Source organism: Mus musculus, chromosome 13 (genome assembly GCF_000001635.26).
Source record: "Mus musculus strain C57BL/6J chromosome 13, GRCm38.p6 C57BL/6J".
Lineage (NCBI taxonomy): Eukaryota > Metazoa > Chordata > Mammalia > Rodentia > Muridae > Mus > Mus musculus.
This window is the reverse complement of record NC_000079.6, coordinates 43,444,720-43,461,333: the sequence shown is the minus strand read 5'-3', so window position 1 is coordinate 43,461,333 and position 16,614 is coordinate 43,444,720. Positions and strand designations below refer to the sequence as shown.

The 16,614-nt window shown below is 40.1% G+C and overlaps 1 protein-coding gene across 2 annotated transcripts in view; it reads left to right on the top strand.

Annotated features, from left to right (window-relative positions):
* Positions 1 to 16,614, top strand: part of Ranbp9 (RAN binding protein 9) — a 78,611-nt gene that overhangs the window by 19,950 nt on the left and 42,047 nt on the right. The gene's annotated exons all lie outside the window — the stretch shown is intronic.

The following is a 16,614-nucleotide window of genomic DNA, read 5'->3' as shown; positions in this document are numbered from 1 at the left end:
TGGAAAGTGGATGCTTCTGTGCTCTTGATTCCGAGCTTTCTAGAGGAGGTTAGTGCGTGGTGTGGAAGCTTCAGAGTGAACACTCTCTGGTTGATTGTGGAACCAGCTTTGGTTCAGTGCCCTTATGGTAAATGTACATTAGAGTCACTTATTGGGCTACTACATATACAGTTTGGGCCTTAACCAAAATATTCTTCTTCTTCTTTTTTTTTTTTTTTTTTTTTTTTGGTTTTTCGAGACAGGGTTTCTCTATAGCCCTGGCTGTCCTGGAACTCACTCTGTAGACCAGGCTGGCCTCAAACTCAGAAATTCGCCTGCCTCTGCCTCCTGAGTGCTGGGATTAAAGGCGTGCAACACCACACCTGGCACCAAAATATTCTTTTTTTTAATATTTTTTATTACATATTTTCCTCAATTATATTTCCAATGCTATCCCAAAAGTCCCCCATACCCTCCCCCCACCTCCCATTCCCATTTTTTTGGCCCTGGCGTTCCCCTGTACTTAATCAGAAGTTTTAGAAATAGAGCTTTGGTAATCATGTAGGTATTTTGAGAAAGGTCCACCACAGGGAATTTTGGTGCATATCTCTAGTTAAGAACTAATTCTCTAAAGTCATATTATTTTCTGATACTGTACTGAGATATTAGAGAGTCCTTTAAACAGCTATAGGGTCTTCTGTCCAGTTACCAAGATATTGGACTCCTCAGGTAAGTTGACTTGTGGGTCTTGTTTTGGTTTGTTTTTGAATCCTTTTGTTGACCTTCCTGTGTTTGATTAACAAAAAGTAAGTGTCCAGTACATTATTCTTCACTTTGCTGAACTCAGTGCTAGCAATACCAAAAGCAGAAGGGAAAAGCTTGTCCTATTGCCTATTTGCCAGGGTTGTCAAACCAAACATAAAACCAGAGATTTCCAAGAGAAAGCTGAACTCTATAGTTGTATATTCAACTTGTTTATTTGGCTCCATAGTGCTGTTATTGCTTATGATTGTCAGAGTCCTCTAGAGCTTTCATTCTATGTATCCCATCTATGAAGGATTTCAACCTTAAATTTTCATGGCTACAAATACCTTGAGCCTTAAATCTAATTTTATGTCTCATATATTCCCTTGAGCTACAGTTAGATACAGTTCCCAAGATGTTTGCAGTTGAGTGTTCCATAGTCATTAAATTTAGCTTGTTTGAAAGCTTTTCTCAGAAGCAGTTAGCTTAGTGCTTCCCCTGTTGCCATAAACCTGAGGATTTCTAATCTTTATCCTTTTCTTGTTGTCTCCGCTGCATCCCCCCTTAGTTGGGTCTTAATAAAGTTTATCTCTGGAGTTCCCACGGTGGTTGGCAGTTGCCTCCCAGGTGCTCCCTGTGTGTAACTGTCTTTCTCAGACAGTCCTGACTTGGCTCTGTCTCTTCCTTAAAATCATTTGGAACATAGCTTTAGGGCTAAAATATGAAACTTTTCACCAGTCATTTATGATGTGACAATTGTACATTTTTTCATTCTCATCTGTTTATAGCCAGGACTTCTCATCTTTTTCCTTCTATGTTTAACCCTTTTGGTACAGAGATCTGTGAGGTTTTACAAATATGTGCAGTCCGTCGTTCTGTTCCTTGGTATAGAGCCCTTTCTGTCTAGCCTGGCAACCACTGATGGTTTTCTGCCTATACCTTTGCCGTTTCTAGAGTGGTGTATAAATGAAATCATAATATGTAGCCTTCTAAGTCTGCCAGCATTTGCTCTGAATAATGAATTCAAGATTCATTCTTGTTGCATGTTTTGGAGAACAGTCCTTTTTATTGCTGAGGGTATAGATGATCAAACCAGTATGCTAGCCCACTCCCTAATTGAAGGGTAAGCTTCCACAATTACAAATGTAACCAGTATCAACATTTATATGTGCAAAGTTTTCTGTAAATGGAAGTTTTCCTTTCACTTGGGTAAATATTCAGGAACAAGATAGCCAAATTGTAGGTAACTTGCTTTATGAGAAATCTGAGATAGCTTTTGCAAAGTAGTCTGACTAATGCGTCTTTCCACCAACAGTGTGAGAATTCCTCTTGATCTGTGTCTTTGTGTATTGTCAGGGTTTTTGTTTTGTTTTTTTTCCACTTCTAAAAATCATTTTGATAAAGTCTACAAACCATTGTGACATTTTTACACACACACACACACACACACACACACACACACACACACACACACACACACACAGCGTTATTACTTTGTCCTTACACTTCCTTTTCTTACTGGGTTTTGTTGTTTGTTTGTTTAACTGTTGTAATGATGTCTGGCTTGTAAGTTCTAAATTCCAGGTATCTTTTTTGTGTGTCACTGCCTCTTACAAAATAATGTGTCGTCGTTACATTTTGATCATGCCAATAATGGTGCATACTACTGACTTAAGGGTAGGGAATATTTCAAAGCTAGATACGTGTGAAGAAATGAATGGTTTTCTGTCTCTAGTTCTGCCATTTCTAAAATGGCACATAAGAGGTACCTCTTAACTGTAGCATCTTCAGCCTAACAATGCATTTGAGAAGCAATCCTGCTGCAGCACCCCGGTGAATAGACTAGTTCACTCGCCACTCTGCAATTTCCTTGAAGAGATTTATGTTCATCTGTTTATGTTACTTTAAGTAGACTTTTCTTTGAGCTGTGTTTATTTAAGAACAGAACAGGTAAAATTTGAATCCAGGGTCTCAGTTTTCTAGGAAAACTGTCATTGACAAGTTTTCTAATGAAAGGACAAGTTTAGTGTTGTTTCCTCTTTGGACAGATGACAAAGAATAGAGGATCTGGTGGAGTGTGGTGTGTGTGAGGGCACTGCTCGGATTCTGCCCTCTCATTGTCCCTGGCCTGCTGAGGAAAGTGAGGACTTGGATATGATGGGCTTTTTTTTTCCTGCCTAGAAAATAAGGCTTAAAGGAAATTTGTTTTATTGCATGAAAGAATATATGTAATTATCTGATTTAGTTTTTTATTTAAATTTTTATTCATAAAAATAAACATAATTTATAAGGACAATTTATCTGATCGGTAACCTGTCAATTTTTAAATTTAAAAATAGAATTTGAACACATTTCATTAAAAAAGGCTAATATTGTGTTATGTACATGGCCATTGTTTAGGAGACATTAAGGGTTTATCCTTACTTTATGTTTTTATGATTGGTGAGAAGTTTCTAAAAATAATTTTATTTTATGAATGTAATTTCAGCTCAGGAATTTCAGTCAAGTTTTAAATTATGCATACTGATAGACACAGAGGCAGTAGAGAAACTGTTAACTCAAAGTGTGAGAGAGAATAACATTTGAAAATTTTTTGTTATAACTCATTCATATGATATTTTTAACTCTTCGAACAAAATATTGATACCACTATTTGACAGTGATTCTAGAAGAATTGGCAAATCTTTTAGTCTTTGTTCTATTCCTCAATTTTTCTGCCTGTTATACCCTCAAAGTGTTCCTTTTGAGCTTATTATGGACTTAAGGCTTTTTGTTTTTGTTTTTTATGTTTTGTTTTTCAAGACAAGGTTTCTCTATCAACCCTTGGGCTGTCCTGGAACTCACTCTGTAGACCAGGCTAGCCTCAGACTCACAGACATCTGTCTGCTTCTGCACTGAGCACTGGGACTAAAGGTGTGCCACTACCTGGCTTTAAAGACTATTTTTTATGAAGAGTAGAAAAGAAAGGTTCCTGTCTAGCTTTGATAAAATTAAATAGGAGAAGAAGGAAGAGGAGGAGAAAGAGGAGGAGGAGGAAGGAAAGAAGAGGAAGAGAAAGAAGTGGTGGTAGTGGTTGTGGTGGTCTGGGGCTGGAGCTATGAAGATTAAGTTAAGGCAGTTAAGTTACTGCCCTTGTAGAGGTCCCCACTTCAGTCCCAGCACCCATGACAGCAGCTCAGGAAGGCCTTGTAACTCCAGTTCCATGGGTTTCTGCACCCTCTTCTGGCCTTCTCAGGCACTGATTCAAGTGCACAAACCCACATGCATATGTATACATAGACACTGATTTCAGAAACAAAGTTTGAAGGGTTTCTTCCTCCTAGTTTCAGTCGGTTGTGCTCACAGAGGAAGGTGTGAGCAGAGAGAAGGGCATGTAGGTAAGCAGCATGCTATCAGCTTACTGTGTTTGTGATACATTGCAGGCTTACATTCATAGCCTGAGCAGCAATACTTTTTCGTGGTTGTCTTACTTACACTTCCTCGTCAGCTTTCTGAATGCAGTAGAAATTCAGGAAACACATCCAGGTTAATATTTAAAAAGTACAGTGGGGTAGGGTAGAGAGCAGTCATTATGCAAAAACCTCTGGATTAAGTGTTTTGAATGAAGATTGAGATCATATATGGGGGAACCGAGGGGTAGTTCTGACTCAAGAAAACACACACATCAAGGAAATAGTATGTGCTAGTCCTTTAAGATTAGTAAGAAGTTGAGAGACAGTTGGAGGAAAATACCACTGAAGGTGGTAAATGGCTAAGGTAGTTTAGGAAGAGTATGAATTTGTTTGGTCTTTGGCAGGGGCATTATGATAGCTCAGTGTTACTGAGACTTTAGGGGATTGTAATGGAACCTGACAGAAGTAAGAATGGACTTAGGTATGAGGGAGCCTTCATAGCAATTCTAAACTCTGTAGGTAATAGCAAGCCTTTGTTACTCTTAATAGGAAAGTGAGAGAATGGATATCCATATGCAGCATAGCCAGTTGGAGAGTGGGAAAGAGTACCATGGTAATGGCATTGACCAAGGTACCTAGAGAGTGTGGCCTAGGAGTGGTTGTGGTGGAGACTAAAAGCAAAGAAGAGGGTTCACGGGTTGATTACCTGTTATGCACCACAAACCTGGAGTAAGAGTTAAAATTAACAAGGCTTGATAAAGATGAAGACAAGCCTGTAGATATGCTGAAAATAGGGTCCCTACTGTTTAGATATTTATAGGACAGAGCAGAAATAGGCTTGTAATAAGTAATCAAGTATAAAATAGTAGTAATACATGTGAACAGACTGACATGCAGAGGTGGTGACCAGCTGTTGGAAGACAGTGGTGATCAGGACAAGCTTGGTAACATTTAACACTGCAGAACAGGAAACAGGTCAACATGAGGCTCTGGCTTCCCTGTCTTTCAGCCATGTTCACACCCCATGATTGACAAGTGGCCTGGACATCCTTCTTTAGCTGTGTTGTGAATTTTTTTTGAGGTGGGGTTGGTTTTTTGAGACAGGGTTTCTCAGTATAACCCTGGCTGTCCTGGAACTCACTCTGTAGACCAGGCTAGCCTCGAACTCAGAAATCCACCTGCCTCTGCCTCCCGAGTGCTGGGATTAAAGGTGTGCGCCGATTTTTAAGGTAAGCCCCTGGTTTACGAGCTGCATTGCTTTTCTTGAAAAGCATAGTGAACAGGTAAGTCTTGCCTCTGCTGTTCACTGATTCTGTGATTTTGTTCCCTTTTGAAAAATGATTTATTTATTTAATAAGAATGGTATAGTTGTCTTCAGACACACCAGAAAAGGGCATCAGATCCTATTACAGATGGTTGTGAGCCATCATGTGGTCTGATTTCAGGACTTTGGGAAGGGCAGTTAGGGCTCTTAACCACTGAGCCATCTCTTCACCCCCTGGATTTTGTACTTTTTCAGTAAACTGTTTCAGTCTGAGTGCTGAAAAGGAAACAGAACTTCTGGCCTCATGGGTCTAACATAACTAATGCATTTAAAGCATGCAGTAGAGCACCTGGTTCATGGCAGCTCAGGACGTTTGCTTCTGTTGGTGACGGCTGTCTGGTGCTCAGCAAGGTGCTCATAAACTTGGACTGTGTGTGGTGGTGACAACCTTTGCCTTGAAGATCGTCGGAGGCTGAAGGATCGAGTTCAAGGCTAGAGCTCCTCTCCATAGTGAGTTCCTGGTCAGCCAGAACTACATAGTGAGTGAGGCCCTGCCTCCAAAAGAATAAGTAAATATGAAGCCATTCATTTGTTGTGTCAGCAGTTTACATATACTCGGTGCTTGTGTGTACTAGGTTGATAAGAAGGCTGGATTGGGTCTCTATACAGAACGAAATTAAGGTAAACCGGAAGGACAGTCTCAGTGGAGATGAATGGTGATGGTCTGTGCAAATGGATTGTTTGAGTTCTGGCTGGGTACAGAAGGAGTAGATCTGTGAGATGATAGACTCAGCCAAACGAGAGATTTATACATTGTTATTTTTCGTAAGGTTTAAGAAGAGCAGCCTTGGGGGCTGGTGAGATGGCTCAGTGGGTAAGAGCACCCGACTGCTCTTCCAAAGGTCTGGAGTTCAAATCCCAGCAACCACAATGGTGGCTCACAACCATCGGTAACGAGATCTGACTCCCTCTTCTGGAGTGTCACAGTGTACTTACATATAATAAATAAATAAATCTTTAAAAAAAAAAAAAAAAGAAGAGCAGCCTTACGAAAATAACAATGTATAAATCTCTCGTTTGGCTGAGTCTATCATCTCACAGATCTACTCCTTTCTTACCCAGCCAGAGCAGCCTGAGCCTGGCGTGGTGGTGCACTCTCAGAGGCAGGCAGATTTCCGAGTTCGAGGACAGCCAGGGCTACACAGAGAAACCCTGACTCGAAAAACCAAAAAAAAAAAAAAAAAGCAGCCTGTGTGGGTTGTGGTGGATTTGCTAAGATGCCAGGGTTATACATTACAGTGAAAGACAACTGAAGAGAGAAGCAAAGCTTCCTGAGAGGATTCGTGTGTGTGTGTGTGTGTGTGTGTGTGTGTGTGTGTACTTTGCATCTGCAGTAGACAGAAATACAAAGTGTACTGGGCAAACACATCACCTGAGACAACCTGGACAGGGCACTCTTTTCTTTTGTCCACGGCTAGACCTGTAAGCACCGGAGACTGTGACTGAGTGAGTTGTAAGCTGTGGGCTGTGGGCACTCCCTTGCCTGGGTTAAGAAAAAGAATTTTTATTGCATATACAACCTCACAGAGACTGACAGTGTGCCCAAGACCTGCAGAGGTTTGTGCCAGACAGGATTCTAACATGGAGAGGTAGATGTGGACACACCACCCCACTCCTGACCGAGAAGCTGTGCACTTGATACTTGCTGGGAACACTAAGTCTGTCAAGTTGCACTCCAAGGCAGGCTGTGTCCTCAGGAGTAGATGCACAACACAGAAACAACTCCATGGTCTGGGTGGGTGCGGGGAAGGTTCTGGGATGAGTTGGGGGACAGGAATGTGTATGATCAAATATGAAAAATTTCAAAATAATAGAATTTCTGCAATTTAGTCTGTGTGTGCGTGAGAGTGTGCATGTGTGCATTTGTGCCATATCCTGTGTATGGAGGCCAGAGGAGAACTTGAGGGACTTCAGTCTAGTACCACATGGGACCTAGAGATTGAATGTAGATGGTCAGGGTTTCAGCAGGTGATTTACCCACTTAGCTATCTTGCCAGTCTACATTTTTAATTGATCATTGAGCCCTTTTCACCATGAACTATCTTTATCTTTTAAAAAATTACATTTATATGTATGTATGTATGTATGTATGTATGTAACGAGAACCCCTACTCGGAGCCATCTCACTAGCTCTGCTTTTCTATGTAGGGCCAGATGAGGTGGTGTACACTTACCCCAGCACTTGCAAGGCAGAGGCAGGCAGATCCTCGTGACTTAGTTCAAGGCCATCCTGGTCCATGTAGCCAGTCCTAGGCCAGCCAGGGTTATATAGTGAAATCCTGTTAAACAAAACAAAAACAAAATAAAACCAAAAGACTCCACAAAACCAAAACTCAAAGAGTTGTATTTAATTAGCTCACAAAAGATTAGGTTTCCTTATCCATTATTCATACCTACTTGGTTTTTGATTGATGTCCCCTTTTTACAGCTTCCTGCCCCAGCCCCCACAGCCTCCCGTTCCTGGGAGTTTCCTTTTTACTTTCGTATCTTCTGTGCTCTACCACCCTTCCTGCTCTCCTGTGAAGTTTCTTTTTATGTCTCACATGGGCCCCTTTCTGGTTTCCTGGCTTCTACACAAATGCACATACAGAAAAATTAAAAGATAGAGTCTGCATATGAAAGACAACATGCGTCCATTTTTCTTGTTTTCATTAAGTTCTATTGTGTATTTTACCATATATTTACATAAATCTGTTCTCTTGAGGGACGTTTAGGCTGATTCTGTTTCCTGGCTATTGTGAACAGAACAGCAGCAAGCATGGATGTGCAGGAGTCTCTGGTGTGTTGGGCGTCCTTTGGGCTTATGCTGTGTTGTACTTCTAGCTTTTCTGAGTGTGCTCCACAGTGATTCCATGGTGACTGCACCAGTTTACACTGTCATCAGTAGTGAATAAGTGTTCCCTTCCCAGTCGCCATGCTAGCATTTGTTCTCTGGATAATAGCCATTTGGACTGGGGTGAGACGAGCCTCATTGTAGTTGAGCTTCCCAGATGGTTAGAGCTCTTCTTCTTTTAAGAATTTTATCAGTTCTATAGCCATGCTTTGATTGAGTTGTCTTGTTTGTTTTTGTTAAATTTTTAAAAGTTCTGTGTGTATTCCAGGTATTTATCTGTCCTGCTAGTTTGTAGCTAGTAAAGATTTTCATTCCTTCTGTAGCTTCTCCCTTCATTTGATTAACGAGTTCCTTTGCCATGAAATTTTCTTCTCATTCTACAGTGTTTTACCGTTGTACAGTAGTGAGTGTGTAGAGTTCTGTTCCAGCAGCCCTTGCCTCTGCCAGTTCTAGAGTCTCACGTCTTAAGCTAAGGTCATGATCCATTTGGACTTGATTTTGTGCATGGGGAGACATAGTTTCATCTTTCTTTGTGTAGACATTAAATTTTCCTGGTTCTGTTTGTTGAAGAGGCTGGGTTTTTTTTCCTTTAAATTTTTGGGAGTTAAAAAAGTGAAACTTTTGGCATCCTGTTAGAAGTCAGAGGACAATAGCTGTATAGGTTTACATCGCACTGATTTACCTGGCTGCTTTTGTGCTAGTGCCAAACTGTTTCTGTTACAGTACCTGTAGTATAACTACAGGAAATCGGGGATATTGATACTTCTAGCATTGTTTTTTTTGTTTTGTTTTGTTTTCTGAGGATTGTTTTGGCTGTCTGAGGCCTTTTGTGTTTCCAAATCAGTTTTAAGGTGAACTTGTCTATTTCTGTGACAGATGGTGTTTGACATCCGGTTGGGAATCTCTAGGTCGCTTTTGCTTACTTGCATTTTGAAAGCATTAAGGAGGGTGGAAGCTGCATTTTTGTTGGAGAACCAGATGAGTTTGTTTTGTTTTGTTTTGTTTTGTTTTGTTTTGTTTTTTAGTATAGAATAGAGTTTATTTAGGGCATGGGGAGGGGAGTTAAGAGAGTAGTAGAGGCAGAGAAAGGGAGAGAATAGAGAAGTGGGTCCAGCCATGACCACATGGAGAGAGAGGGGAAGATGTAAGAGAAAAGATAAGTTCTTTAACAAGGCACTTAATTACTGTGTGAAAAGTGACCCGAGATACACAACCAGTGTATTCCTTCACTGTTCTAAAGTTGCTTAGTTTCAGTACACCTGGGATCTCAATCAATTCTTGTTGTAGCAGTAATTTTATATATAACAATTGTTGGTTTTTTTAAAAGTTATAAGGTATCAATATTTTAAGGCATTTTTTATTAGATATTTTCTTCATGTACATTTCAAATGCTATCCCCAAAGCCCCATATATCCTCTCCTCCCAGGTATCAATATTCTTAATTCAAAGATGGAAATCAATATTTTGTGAGACAGATAATAGCATAAATACTTGTTACTGTAGCAATAATGTGATTGAACCCAAGACTTCATACTGTGTGTCCAACTTAAATACATTTGAAAACCCCTACAGTTCAGTTCAATCTGTGCTGCCATTTTGTGTTTTGTTTTTGTTTTTTAATCCTGTTTTCCTTTATTCAAACTGATTTTAACAGCACTGAGAAATGGGGTTTAAGGTGTATTTGGATCACAAAAGAGAAACTTTTTAACATTGTATGAAATCATTATGATACCCAGCTTACATTTTATTATATTCATTACATGAAGTGACTGACCGACTGATTGACCTACCTACTTTCTTTTCTTTTCCCTTCCTTTCTTTTTCTATCTCCCTTCCCTCCCTCCACCGCTCCCAGCCCCCTTTCATTCTTTTTCACAAAGACAGTATGCTTATTTCTATGTTGAGTATTGGCTGTTTGCTTCTGCTGGCCTCAGGTGAGAGTAACCTTTGTCATTGACCTTTGTACTTTTAATGGATGATTTGGTGGTTGGTAGACATGTTGTACAATGAGGATTAGTGCTTGTGGCTGGGTAGAAAACATTAGTAAAGAATCCCGAGTTGGTAAAGAGTTGAGCTGCTGATGAGATGGTGAGATGGCTCAGGGGCTAAAGGAGCTTGCTGCCAAGTTTGTTGACCTGAGTTGAATCTCTGGGCCCTACTTGGTAGAGGGAGAGCCAACTCCCACAGGTTGTACTCCAACCGCATGAACATGTTGCCATCTTCTGTCTGTCTGTCTGTCTAATATGCCAGGGGTGGTGGCCCACTCCTTTAACTCCTGGCACTCTGCAAGAGAATCTCCACCAGCCTTGCCTATTGTAGTAAGTCCCAGGCCTACGTGGGGCTGCCTAGGGAGACCCTGACTCAAAAAACAAACAAAACCAAAAAATGGCCGGAGAAATGCTTCCGCAGTTAAAAGCGGGAAGCTGAGGGCTTAACACCTTGCACCACAAGCATAAAGCAGAGAGAACAAACTAGAAATGATGTGAGTTTTAAAAACTCTCAAAGGCTCTTTCTAGTGGCATACTTCCTCCTAAGCCTCTCTTAGACAGTGCCACCAAATCAAATGCCCAGGACCAAGGAGATGATCTCTTCAAACCCCCACACCTGTTACATCTGTGTCTGTTCTTCTTGTCACAAACAAATGTTTCTCCACCTGTGTGCTTTTTTTACAAATGATGTGTTTGCTGTGTTGTTGTGGCCATGTTTCTCAGGACGCTTGATTCAGCGAGAAAGAAGTACCAGTTCATTCTTTTTAAACTTTGAACTTAGTTGCAAATCCCAGCTTGCTTATTTGTTTGTTTGTTTGTTTGTTTATTTAGTGAATTGTATCTTGGATATTCTGAGCTTCTGGGCTAATATCCACTTATCAGTGAGTGCATATCATGTGTGTTTTGTGTTTGGATTACCTCACTCAGGATGATATCCTCCAGATCCACCCATTTGCCTAAGAATTTCATAAATTCATTGTTTTTTATAGTTGAGTATTACTCCATTGTGTAAATGTACAACATTTTTGTTTTGTATCCTTTCCTCTGTTAAGGGACATCTGAGTTCTTTCCAGCTTCTGGCTATTATAAATAAGGCTGCTGTGAACATAGTGGAGCATGTGTCCTTATTACCTGTTGGAAATCACAGCTTTTAAGCAGGGTTAACTTTTGAAAAGCTACCAAGTCCTGTAAGTAGCTCTATTTAGTTAGGCAACTCTCTCAAGTCCCTGCTTTAATCTAAAAGTACATTGTCTCTTGCTCTTCATCTCCTAATAACTTGGCTTCATACTGACTCACTCTGAAATTATTTAAGATCCTAGCCATACCTGAGGAGGTTGCAATGAATGGATTACCCTGTGGCAGCCCCTGTCTGTACTGCTTGGACATTGTACACTAGCTTTTGTATTTGTGTCTACTTTTATTTTTATTTATTTATTTATTTTTTGGTTTTTGTTTTCTTTTTTCGAGATAGGGTTTCTCTGTGTAGCCCTGGCTGTCCTGGTACTGTAGACCAGGCTAGCCTGGAACTCAGAAATCCGCCTGCCTTTGCCTCTGCCTCCCAAGTTTTGGGATTAAAGGTGTACACCATCACCACCTGGCTTATTTTTATTTTCTAATAAGTCTTCCCATGGCATTTCAGTTTGGGATCTTTGTGCTCACCAATTCTTTCTTTGGTTCGACTCTCTACCAATTTTGTCTATTTGGGGATATTTAATGTCTCATGTTGAGTTCAGTTCCTCCTTATAATCCATAGCACATTGACCAGTTGTTGTGAATCCCCAGTTTGAGATGTCAGATTCTATCATAGCTTTGCTTTTCAGACTGTTTGCTCTCTTGCCTTTTATGTGATTTCTTGTTGGAATACAGGTATAAATTTCTGAGTGTTAGAAACCCAGGTATGCCAGGCAGTGGTGGTGCATGCCTTTAATCCCAGCACTTGGGAGGCAGAGGCAGGTGGATTTCTGAGTTTGAGGCCAGCCTGGTCTACAGAATGAGTTCCAGCACAGCCAGGGCCACACAGAGAAACCCTGTTTCAAAAAAACAAAAACAAAACCCCAAAACAACAAACAAACAAACAAAAACAAAAAAAGAAACCCAGGTAAGTATATCTTTAATATAAGGTCTCATAGGAGTTAGGTTAATAGCATACACAAAAATGTATTCTTAGGAAGTCTATGGGCTTTTTGTTTGTTTGTTTGTTTGTTTGTTTTTCTTTTCTTGCTTCTGCTTTGGATATGAGATCTAAGAGGTCACTGCCTAAGACCAAGTCCTGAGGACTGACTTCATAGTTTGTTTTTATAGTCTTAGCTTCCTTGTTTATTTTCCTACTTTTGAAATTTTTTATCTGCGTGCTAAGAGATTGTTTTCCCCCTGTTGAACTAACTTCTTCCTTCTGTCAGAGATGAATTTACCATGTTTCTGAGCATGTTGATGCATACCTACAATCACGGTATTTAGGAAGTAGATGCAGGAGGGTCAGCCATATAAGGAGATTGAGGCTAGCCTGCATTACATCATGTAGCCCTGTCTCAACAAAACCAAAGGCAAGCAGGAAAAAAAAAATCATCTTAACATAGATTAGATGCTAGTCTAATTCTGGATTCTATTGCCATGATCTTAGGCCCAAGTATAGAAGTATTTCTTCTTGACTACTGTATTCTGTGGTATATTTTAAAACAGAGAAGTGCGAATTCTTCAGTATTGTTCGAGATTGTGTTGGGCTCTTGGGAACACCTTGTATTTCCATATGAATTTTAGGATCAAAAAAAGCAGGTTATATTTTTTGGGAAGGGCTGGTTTGAATCTCTATGTTAATTTGCCATCGTCATGTTAAATCTCTAATTCTCGATCATGGTGGTCATTTATTTAGATTAGTTTCTTTCATTGGTCTATTGTAGATGTTAGTGCTTATATCCTATATCACTTTAGTTACATTTATTCTATATTCTTCCTCTGCTTTGTAGTGTTATTATGTCAGTTACATCTTTATAGGTTTTAAGAGTTTTATAGTTATTGCTCTGTTTAAATCAGAAGACAAAATTATAAAAAATATATTTACATAGTTTTCTGTGTATCTCCTTAAAATATTTTTTACATTTTTAATTGGGGTGGGAGAAACAGGTACTGAGCACATGTGTGGAGGTCAGAGGACCACACGTGGGAGTTGGTTCTCTCCTTCACCATGTGGGTTCTAGAGAGTGAGCTCAAGTGGTAGCCTAGGTGACCAAGCAGCTTTTCCTGCTGAGTACTTTGCCCACCCCGTTACTGTTTCTTGGAGAGTAGAGTGCTAATGGCAAATTCTGTTTTTGTTTGACAATTTATTTCTTCATCTCAAATGTTGCCCCTCTCTCGATCCCTTCTTGAAGACTTCCTCTCCCACCCCCTTTCCTTCACCTCTGAGAGGCCACCCCCAATTCCTCCACTAGGTGTATAGGCACCTCCTTTCCCACTGAGCCCAGACAAGGGCTACTGTTTATCAGGGTCTCAGACCAGCCCATGTATGCTTTTTGGTTGATGTCTCAGCATCAAGAAGCTCCCAGGGGTCCAGGTTAATTGACACTGTTGGTCTTCCTGTGGGGTTGCCATCCCCTTCAGCGCCTTCAATCCCCTAACACTTCTACGGGGGTTCCTTACCTCAGTCCAATGTTTGTCTGTGGGTATCTGCCTCTTTCTCAGTCAGCTGCTGGGTAGGGCTGCTCTGCTATGCTCGTCTGTAAGCACAACATAGCATCATTAATAGTGTGAGTGATTGATGCCTGCCCACGGGATCCGTTTCAAAATGACCGGTCACTTCTGCCATTCCTTCAGTCTCTGCTCTGTCTCCCCCACTGCATTTCTTTTAGATAGGACCAATTTTTGGTCAAAAGTTTTGTAGGTGGGTTGATGTCCCCACCCCTCCACTAGGGATCCTCTCTGGCTACTGGAGATGGTCTCTTCAGGTTCTGTAGCCCAACTTTGGGCATTTCTGCTAAGGTCACATGCATTGACTCCTGGGAGCCTCTGGGACTTCTCCATGCCCAACCCCTGGCAGCTGCATCATTTCCATTCATTCTCCTGTCCCTCTGGGACTTCCCCCTGTCTCTCCTCAGACCTGATCTTGCCCCTCTATTTCCCTAGCCATCTCCTCACTTACCGAGGTCCTCCCTGCCTCTGCACCCATGGATATTTTTTTCTTCCTCCTAAGTGGGATTCGTTTGAGAATTTCTTAATTTCTCCGTTTTAAAAGTATAGGTTAGCTTTATACAGAGTTTGCATTCTTTTCTGTTCAGCAGTTTGAGGACATTTTCCCACTGGGAGCTGGCTTCCATAGTTTGGTTAAAGTCTACTGTTAATCTTGTTAGGTTAAATTACACTAATTGCTTAAAACAATAATAACAGAGTTGTGTGAACATGGCAACATGAAGGCATGAGACATGATGAGAATAAAAAAAAAATAGTGTGAGAAAGTAAACAGGCTTTTAAAAGTTGTATCTTAAATTACCAGAATGTGAAAAATACGCTAATTTAAGAATGTAATGTCTGAAAGATATATTTTAAATTTATAAGACTTATAGTTTAGTAGTAGTCAAAAAATAAAAATAACAAAAAAAAGATAAATGGAGGCAAGAATAAATAGAATAGATGTGAAGATAATGGGTCTTATATCTTTAATCCTGGTTGTTTCTGATGTGTAGTGTTGGGCACAACTTAATTGAAAATACTGAAGAATTAATATTCTGTCTCAAAATATTGATCTGAAGAAATCTTTATGATTGTTACTTTTTATAAACCTATAGCGCCACAACAATTATTTTTTTTGCTTGCGTATATAAGCAAATCCTACTATTTTGTTTTGTTTGAGCCTTTTCTACTACACAGTGCCTCAAACATTTACCAGCTGTTCACTTCTCTGTGTGTTACGAGCCATCCTTGCACTTGCAAACTTGCTTCTGCCAGATACCTTTCTTCTTGTCACTTCACAATAACTTTAGCCCTGTGTCTTAGTCAAGGTTTTTATTGCTATAAAGAGATCATGACCATAGCCCCTCTTATAAAGATAAACATTTAATTGGGGCAGGCTTCCAGTTCAGAGGTTTAGTGTATTATCTACATGGCTACATGCCGGGAGACATGGTTTGGAGAAGGAGCCAATCGTTCTACATCTGGATCAGCAGGCGGGAGTCTGCGAGGGGAGGAGACAGACAGACAGACAGACAGACAGACAGACAGACAGACAGACAGATACTGGGCCTAGGTTGAACTTTTGAAATCTCAAATCCCATTCCCAGTGACACACTTCCTTCAACAAGGCCACACCTAAGAGTGCCACTCTTTGAGCCTATGGGGGCCATTTTCATTCAGAACACCATATCCTGTGACCTCTCACCTAAACATCAGGCTGTTTTCAAGTGTCTACTTTATTTTGTAATTTTAACATATGCTAAATCATGTTCAATTTTTGTTATTTTTTAACATGACAAAGGATTTGCATATTATTTCTCATTTTTTCCCTCCTCTATAAGTTCTTAACATGTTTTTCTTTGTTTTTATATATTTTGGGTGTTTTGCCTATATCTATGTTTGTGTACCATGGACATGGAAATACCTGTAAAGGGCAGAAAGTGTTTGATCCCCTGTAACTGGAGTTAAGACTAGCTGTAAGCTGTGTGTGCTGGGCATTGAACTCAGGCAAAGCATCCACTGCTCTTAAGCACTGAGCTGTTTCTTCAGCCCCAGCACTTTGTTGTTTGTTGTGTAATTTCCTATATTGTGATAGTATAGAAGTGACAGCAATTGCTTTATCTCACATCTCATTTCCGTATCCATCCTTTGTTTCATCTTTCTTTTTGATATTTTTCAAGGTAAGTGTAACCCCCTAATAACTGTCATAAGTATATCTTTAGCTGGATCTATGTACCACCATTAATTGTGAACCACTGTTTTAATTGTCAGCTTGATACATGTGACATGGTCAAATGGAAATATGTGTCTGTGTTTCTTCTGGTGGAATTTTAGGTGATGAGGTAGGTTTAGCACAGTGCCTTTGTGACACTGCTTTTGTGTGTCCTAAGTAGTAACTGTTTGGCGTTGTGTAATGGCAGCTTACTGCAGTTGTAATTTGCATTTTCTTGATGACTAGTAGTGAAAACACATGTTACAGCCTGTGACCATTTACAGTGAGAACAACTGTGATTTTTTTTTTTTCCCTACCTTACGGATTCTCTTTGTATTTAACTTACCTAAAGGTTTATTTTATTTTGAATCTATATTTTTTTTGTCTTTTCAACTTTGGGAGATCGTTATGAATTATTTTTTTCTGCTCCATTCTTTTTCTCTTTGTCTGTCTGTCTTTCTCTCCCCCCCTTTAGATGGAAG